We start from the raw sequence: 9,440 nt of genomic DNA on the forward strand, positions 1-9,440 counted from the left end.
TGTTTGTTTTTTATATGGAAAATGTTTAAAACTTTTCTTCTCAAAACAAATCCTTGCAAATCTGTTTTGAATAAATGTTCCCTCTTCTTGATTGCACGAAATCCTTGGCTTCAAAATTTGCAAGTGCTCGAATGATATGATTAATTGCTCTTGCGGAGTTCAGTTGAAGCCAAATGCTTTAGACTGTAATCTTCTGCACACCTTGCGGTGGGCAGGGGAGGAGTAACTTCTGTTAAACTTTTGGACTTACTTTAGGCTAAACGTGGATAAGATTGTGCAAATCAGCACACATTTTAGAGGAACAGGGTGTGTCACTGGCGTGACTATCATATGCAAAAGTATAATTTGAATGTCAAGTGCATGGAACTAGTCCCACAGATAGCACTTCCAGAAAGATAGTTTACATATTGTTCTTCAAGACATCTCACTCTGTAGAATGACAACTGTTTTCCAGTTTTCAGCGCTCAAGGACTAACTTTGTTATAAAATCTCAGAAGTAAGCTTATATCTCAGAAGAAACATAAACTCCCTGAGCAAATTGGATCCAGGACATAACTCTTTAACACAGTGTTGACAACCTGGGGTTGCAGTTTGCACCATGAGCTGAAATTTATTCTTTAAGCACTTTAAAAGCCATCTCAACTAGCAAACGTACAAATAGCATCTTTACGAGCCCAGTCTAGCGACATCCGTATTTAACCGTTGTCATAATTCCAGTTATGCTCCTGCTCTTTAAGCCTCTTATGGACATTGTTGTTTTGTAGTCTTCCTGGCCTGAGACATAATTTGCAGTGTTTGCAAATATATCGCCAAACAAAATGAAAAGATAGGGTTTCTTTATCCAGCCCTGGCTTTCTGAAAGCATCACATGCAACTGAAATGTGCACATAAGTACAAATAATATTATAAAGGGATCAAGTACTGGGACAAATAATAATGGTGTTCTGCTTTAGTGTACATAATTAAATATTTGTCACAAATGCTAGCTTAACACTTGCCAACATGGTTTTGAATAAGCCATCTGCTGCAAAAGGGATTTCTTTTTGATTTCCCAACATCTTAATTTGTTGCAAGATTTCTCAGAATATAAAAAACAACATAATTAATATTTTTTAATTAGAAAACCTTACAAACTAAGAAGGAATTCTAATTTAGCAGGAAGGAGATTGGAGCAGGGTTATACAGTTATCTGTTTCAAAAGAATTTTCCATCACTACGATGTGTTTATAAATACGTTATGACTTCGGCTGAGATTCAGTACAGTATACCATCTCGTTGCAGCAATCGGAACTCAATTTGATATTCTTATCTCTCCGTTCTTTTGTCTCACTTTAAACACCACTAAATTAATTTCCTTTAGTATCTAACAACTGAAGCATATTCTTTTTTGTTCCGGTTTGTGGACTATTGCTGATAAGCTGCTCCTAGCCCACCGCCTCAGTTATTTAAACTAACTTCCCCCACTTTGTTCTATTATGCTTTATTAGCTTTTCTTTATGACCTTGGATCAAACCTATCATTGAATATAATTATTGGCTTGAATTGGTTTCCATAGTATGTTAAGCACTGGGCCAGTCCTTTATATCTCACTTATTAATGCCATGTTTGTGAATGTCCTTGGAGGTATCTAACTGGCCGTAGTGGGGAGGAGAACAGGATCACGCACCTCGTAAAGGCGCTCTCACTTTATGTTTTGTTTCACAGGGAGTGTTTGGATCATCACTAAGGGAGAGGAAGCCAACATGGCTTCTCCCTCCGCTTTGTGCATGCTACGCACATGACCACCATTTATAAATTTCCCCAGGATACAGCACTGGTTGCTGTGTCATCCAAATTCAGTGAGAAGCATAGTGGAGGTGGCTTCGTACCCACCATACAACTGCTACTGCAAGTCGAGGGTTGTATGGTGGGCTCAAAGGAACCTCCAACGTGCTCCCCCCAGGTTCGGAGGACATGCCAACCCACAGTGCATCACGTAGAATTAGGCAAATGGCTGTCATGCCTGTGGCATGTGCAGGGGTGGGATGGGGAGAAGCCACAATGAATTTTTCTCCCTATGTGATCATCCAAACCCAGGCTCATTATTCATGTAGCTTTTTAATTTTATAAAAGGGGGTTGAAGGGGGCAATCCAATGGTCTCCCAGGCATTTCCTCCTCTGTGGTTATAAGAGCTTGACCTGTCCTGCCTCTCCCACCACAGAAGGCTCTATAATGGCTCCTCTCCTGAGGTCTGAGCTCTGAAAAGGAGGGAGCAGGATGTGCCAGTGGTCAGGAAGGGGAGAAGAGAGGGCATGGATCCACCAGATCCAAAGTTCTCTTGGGCGCATCCTCTGTCTCCAATCTCATAACTCAGGTAAAAGAGTTCAAGTTTTAGAGGAGCGAGGAGAGCAGAAAGGCTAAAAAAGCCTCTGCTGCTCTTCTTGGCCTATGGGCAACAGCCTGACAGGGTGTTGGATTCCTGGAAGCCTCTGAGATTGGAGGTTTCTGTCGTCCGGACAGCATTCCCATAGGATTGTATCCTTAATCTATGCATTTCTTAATGATGGTGGAACTCTGCAGCATTAATAATTTCCCACGTTTCTATGCCATTGGATTTATTCTATTTTCTAATCCACGTATTTCTTAATGATGGTGGAACTCTACATCAGTCATAATTGCCCACATTTCTTTTCCCGTTGTATTTATTGTTTTCTAATCTATGCATTTCTTAATGTTTGTGAAACTGCATCATTAATAATTGCGACGTTTCTATGCCATTGTATTGATTCTATTTTCTAAACTGGGATTGACAAACCTTTAACTTCAAGAGGTGCCTGTTGCCCAGCAACAATTTTTAACGAGTTCCATCAGATCCAAGCAAGTGAGAGCTGCAAAGCACGAATTTGGGTATTTATTATCACTCATAAAGCAAAAATGGCTTGCTAATGATGTCCCTCAGGAATTTGCCTCTTTAATGACAGCTTTACATAGAATTTAATGAGCACTTTGAGGGGAGCCATATTCACACTAAATGTGCATGGCATGTGGAATTATACACCAAAACAACGCTGCTGTAGTTCCTAAAAGGTTGTGCCTCTGCTGATTGTCCAGCTGGTTGCCTGGCACCTGTTTCACCACCAATGTTTGTGTTGTGCTCATAATAAATGCAATGGAGGAAATGAGGAGGGAAAGTACCCCACCCCGAAGTTGTATTTAAACAATAGTACTGTGATATGCTTCACATTTCCCCAAGCAGGACGCGGTTCCAAGGGTACCACTACACACGCGCAATTTCCTTTGAATGCAAACACACTGGAAAAGCATGGTGTTCTTTTGTTAATGCTTCTCCCGGTTTATTGACCAACTTACAAATCGAGGGGGTTTGTCCATATGGGCGCTTTGCCCCTGGATTGCTTTGGAGTGGCGGCATGTGATCTACATGATGTAGCCACCACTCCGAATCAGTCCAGGGGCAAAGCCCCAAAGCTCTGTACTAAAGAAGTCGGGGATTTACCCTGACTTTTTTAGTTTGGAGCAAGCCTCCGCACCTCTGTGAAGCCTTGTTAAGGATAAATAAATAAAATTTTAAGGGGTGGGTGGGTTTTGGAAATCCTGCCAGGGAAGGAGCACCCCATTCCTCCCCCCTTGTCCCCCCCCAGTTAGCAGTAACTGCAATCATTCGCATTTACAGCTAACCCTAAAAAAAAAAAAAAAAGCATGTCAGCCCCATTTTCCCATTAAACACTCCACTAACCAGCACGGATGTTCCCAGGCGCCCCCGGACCAGCCTCATGAGCACTGAGGTGGGCGGGTGCAGTGGTGTCAGCACCTGGAAATCCTCAACTGCGCTCCTTCCCATGTAGAGCCACCGGGCGCAGCGTTATCGAAGAAGTATAGACAAGGGCATGGTGTCCTACTTTAAAGAGGTCAGTCTCCTGTTTGGAAGGCTATCAGGCGACAGCTCTCTCTTTCAAGGAGTCCTGGATTTTGAAGAGCTGTCCAGTTCAAGGCTGGTTTAAAGATAACAGACCATAAGAAAGGAGAGCAGCAGAGGCTTTCAAGTCGCCTCTCCCCTGGGAAAAAACCCTGCGCAGTAGCAAGCTGTGGGCACTTAGTATTACAGTTTGGAAAAACAAACCCAGGCACAGACTTAGCAGTAGTTTGAGTATAATTTATTTTTTATTTTTTTACTTTATTACATTTATGCCCCACCTTTTTTTCTTCTTGCAAGGAAGCCAAAGTATTTTTATTTATTTTATTTATTTAAGGATTTTTATGCTGCCATTCAGCCAAAAAAGGCTCTCACAGCAGCTTACAAAAGTATTTCTTGACAGTCCCTGCCCACAGGCTTACAATCTAAAAGACATGACACAAAAGGAAAGGGGATTGGGAGGGAGGAGGAGGAGGGGGAAAAGGAAGTATGTTACATTGTGCTCCTCATCTCCATTTTATCCTCACAACAACTCTGTGGGGTAAGTTAGGCTGGGAGTCAGTGACTGGCCCAAAGTCACCCAGTGAGCTTCATGACCAAAGCCGGCTCTCCTGACTCCCAGTCCAACACTCTAACCACTACACCCTACAGTTTGAAGTGGGTTTGGAAGCCACAATTTATACCAGCCTTCCCAAACATGCAGTTCTCCAGATGTTGTGACTTCAACTCCCATCAGGCCCATCCAGCAGGACCAATGATCAGTAATCCTTAGACCCGCTGAGTGGAATGAGATGAGTATAAGTGTTGCTTTGTAATTGAAATGCAAGAGAGACACATACCTGAATGGAGCAAGGCAGGACTCCCCAACCTAGTGCCCCCTAGATATGTTAGATTACAAGTCCCACATGTGGATGTGGGATTATGGGAGTGGCCCCTTCCTGTAATTTGCAGAAAAGGTTGCAATATTCCCAACAGATTTTTGTTTTGCAACTCTGCAGTGACATTTTGCAAATATGTCATTTCTTTGACTCAATAAGGCTTTCTTTCCTCCATGTGTGGCAGGGCCAGTGCCATGACTAGGTGAAGAAGGTGGCCGCCCCAGGGGCCAAGTCCAGGGGGAAGATGCTGTTCTGTCTCCCAGCGTAAAAACACGATGCTCCCTCTCTCCCTCCCTCATCTGCCAGACCCACATCCTTGTCTGGCACCAGCGCAACAGCATCTCAACCTTGTACCCGGTCTTATGGCTCCATTGCTGCAAGTGCTTGTGCAGGGGCCTCATGGGCAGCATGCCCCCAAAGCTAGGTGAGTCGTTGGGCCAAAGGGGCACAGCAACTCAGGGCTCCACCACACCATCAATTTATTGCACTCTCATCATGCCTGTTTTGCTGTTTTGCATGATGTCGTGCCTGTCCTGTAGTCACCCCACCTCTTCCCCTCCATTTTCTGTGTTTTCCTAGAGCGGGAAAAGTCTGGTTGTTTTTATGCTCTTCATGGTTTTACCCAGCTATGAAAGCTGACATGGGTCTTTGTACTGACACCATAAAGTAGAACAAAGTTCTATTGATTTAAGTAGAATTTAAATATGATGTGATTTGGACCGACACCTGTTCAGAAGACACCTTAAACCATGGCTTTAACCATGGTGAATAAGGCTTTTTGCCTTATGCACCATGGTTAAAGCCGTGGTTTAAGGTGTCTTCTGAACAGGGCCAATGAGTCATGCATGGGCACATCTCATAACAACTGAAGGGGAAGCCCAAATATATTAAGAGTTCCACGTGTGCATTGTTGCGGACATTATTATTTTACTGACACCATAAAGCAGAACAAAGTTCTACTGACCTAAGTGGAACTTAAATGGATATAATGTGCTAGGATGCTGTTCAGCCCATTTATTGCAGCTCAGTTGTGAAAACTTCCCAACATAAAATGTAATCCTTTTTTTAACTACTGTATAAATTGTTTGACCTTCTGTTCCTTAAACAATCTCTAAAAATATGACAGCTTTAAAACATAACATTTTACATCCTTGGATGGGAACAAAACTCTGCAAGGAAGTTACAATAAACATGTACATACTATGAGCTCATTGTTGGCTCACATAAATTTTTTCTTTTAAATAACACAGCCTTAATGTTTCTTATACAATATTTTCTTGTATAATTGAAAAGGCAAGAACCCACAGTAGTCAAAACAGTTTTTCTGCCATAACATGAGTACAACCAAGCTCAAAGGACCAAACTAGATTGCCTTAAGACAGGGGTGGGGAACACATTTCAGCCCAAGAACTGAGTCCAATTTCAGAGAAACTCTCCAGTTGCGGTCAAAGGCAAAAGGGGACAGGGATGAAGAGAAAAGGGGAGATGGGAGTAGGCTATGGTAGTGTCCATCCTGCCTCCTTCTCTCTTCTGCTGCCACTCAGTGGCAGATGCTTCAGGGTGGATTCCTGCATTGAGCAGTGGGGTGGACTCGATGGCCTTTAGGCCCCTTCCAACTCTACTATTCTATGATTCTATGATTCTTTGCTGCTGTGGCCGAGCAGCAAGGAAGGGTAGCTCAGGATACAGCCAGTAAGGAGAGAGAAGGTTCTTCAGGCTTATTGTTTCATCCCCTCCTTCACTCCTGTTTGGGTCCACCATGCCTTCCACAAACAGAGAGCAGAATCATACCCTTGGGCAGTAGCCATAACTAAGGCTTAAAATTCTCCAGTTGGCATGTCAGTTTACCATGAGCAAATTTGAATTTTGACCACCTTCTCCTTATGGTATCTGCCGGTCTTGGTGTAATAAGAATGCTTATTGCCCTATGTAGCCAGCTTCTCTCTGGCTGCAGTAGAAGTATAGCTTCCAAATTGCGTGAGGTACTGGTTCTCCATTATTCGGCACTGGTTAGGCCTCACCTCGAGTACTGTGTCTAGTTCTGGGCACCACACTTCAAGGAGGATGCAGACAAGCTGGAGGGGGTTCAGAGGAGGGCAACAAGGATGATCAGGTGTCTGAAAACATAGCCCTGTGAGGAGAGACTGAAAGAACTGGGCATGTTTAGCCTGGAGAAGTGAAGACTGAGAGGAGACATGATAGCACTCTTCAAGTACTTGAAAGGTTGTCACACAGAGGAGGGCCAGGATCTCTTCTCAATCATCCCAGAGTGCAGGATACGGAATCATGGGCTCAAGTTACAGGAAGCCAGATTCCATATGGACACCAGGAAAAACTTCCTGACTGTTAGGGCAGTACAACAGTGGAACCAATGGCCTAGGGAGGTTGTGGGCTCTCCCATACTAGAGCCATTCAAGATGCAGCTGGACAAACATTTGTCAGGGATGCTTTGAGGTAGATTCCTGCATTGAGTGGGGGATTGGATTCAATGGCCTTATAGGCCCCTTCCAACTCTACCATTCAATGACTCTGTGACCCCCCCCCCCCTATACTTGCTAGGCGGAGCAGGGCAAAACATTGCTACTTCTATGTGTTCACTCATAAAATATCCTCCTGCTGATGTGGGCTACAGCTGATGAGGAGACAAGGCACAGTGCTGCAAAGACCCTCCATGCAATCTCTGAGTTATCAGTACCCAGCTAGCTGGTCTGGGGCCTGGGAGCACCATCAACACCCACCATAGGTTTATAGTCCTATAGCAAGAGGGAACTGCGGTTTAGCAATCTAAATAGCACGAAAGGTAAGGAAAGGGCTAAAGAAAGCAGCTCTTGGCTACTATTTATTTGGTATTCCTTTTTCCTGGGAATGCTGTAAGCCTACTCTGGTTCATTTAAGTTATTTCCTGCTGTGGTCTGATGACACTTTGGTAAACAGCAACCTGACCCTGCCAGAACTTAGAAGGTCCTCTCCTCATGCTAAAAAGATGAAACATGTAATTCTAAATGGTTATGCACCACATCCAAGCCTTTTTGCAGGAGCTGGCTGGTGTGCCAGTGTCTAAAAAACTGTCCCAAACAACAGTACTGTTGATTTCTTAGTGGTTATGTTAAACGACTGCTATAGACAGAAGAAACTTATGCAGGAGGAAATGTTCTTTCTCTCTTTTTTGCATTCAGCTGCCAACCGCATGATGAGCATTACAGAGTTTGTCTAAATAGCATTTACTGATTCCATGCAGAAAGTTTAACATCATGAAAACATTGTCTTTTTTATTTGGAAATCAGTGTTGCCACTATGTGCATGTGATATATTGCTGGATCGCTAATCAGTTGTTTTAAACTTTGTGTGAAATATCAGCATTTATATTAAAATGTTGTTATATGTTGTACACACATGATTTTTCTTAAACCTATTTCCTTTTGTTGTTTGTTAGTGGTTCAGGACAGAACCGCTTGACTGGTGTTTGATCCAAACTTTCTACACCAGCCTTGACCAATGGATGTTTTGGACATCAACTAACACGGCCAGCGGTTGAGAGTTATCATCCAAAATATCTGGAAGACACCAGATTGGGGAAGGCTGTACTACAGAAATTCCAGGGTACCTCCATAAGATTGCCTCTGCTTGTGAGGCCCTGGAATGTACGCGGCAACATTCTAATGAGGCGTTCATTTCCTCTCCACCATTTCCTGCCACCATTGTTTATCAATATCAAAATGTACACAAAGCACAGAGTCAAGAACTTCCTGCTTTACTTGACGGCAGCGGGAAAGTGTGTGGAGAACACAGCAAGAATAGATCTTTCTTGGGGAGCAGAAGTAGTTTCTGGGTTTAGGAGAGACTTGATGATTGTTCTAGGAAAGGAAGACTAAAAGTGAGCCATAAAGTCAAACCAAGAATCAAAGGCATTCCCTACCATGCATTGTTCATGTGTATTACCAGGGGCATCATTTTGTGTACACTTTGGGATTTTCAAGTCTTCTTCATTAGAGTCAGATTGAGCCTGTGTTTCTGACTTCCCATTGTCCATCTTCCCCTGCATACACAAACCCATTATGGCAGGGTACAGAACCTCAGGCCTAGTGGCCAAATCCAGCCTGCCTGAGGTCCCAATCCAAAACCCTGCCCTCTCCCCCAACCAGCAGCTGTTTGCAGCACAATCCCACGCACATTTACTCTCAAGTTTAATTGTGCTCCATGGCACTTACTTCCAGCCACATGAGCTTAGGACTGCAGCCGTATATTTGCCGCAATCACGGTAGGGCAGGGGTGTCGAACCACAGGTCCATGGGCCAAATCCGGCCCACCTTGGATTCTAATCTGGCCCTCTAAGGTTCCCCAGATGGCCACCCCCCTTTCCCTGTCCACATGATCTCTCCCCAACCGCTGATCGTTTGATGGTTTCACAGCTTTTCTGGAGGTCCCTCCTGCCCCACCCAATTTTAAAAGGTTGAGATGCCTTTCCTAATGTGTTGCTACTGGCAGTAAGAGCTTTCAATAAAATACGCTGGTATTTTTTTGGGCCCCACCCACTCCTAGAATGTAGTCCCCAAGGGCTTGGACCCCAGACTGAAAGAAGTTCAACACCCCTCAATTATGGGATCAACAGTGCTATAGAGCTTCTTTCAATGAATGTTTTAGAGCATGCTTG

This window comes from Elgaria multicarinata, chromosome 10, assembly GCF_023053635.1.
Source record: "Elgaria multicarinata webbii isolate HBS135686 ecotype San Diego chromosome 10, rElgMul1.1.pri, whole genome shotgun sequence".
In the NCBI taxonomy this organism is placed as follows: Eukaryota; Metazoa; Chordata; class Lepidosauria; order Squamata; family Anguidae; genus Elgaria; species Elgaria multicarinata.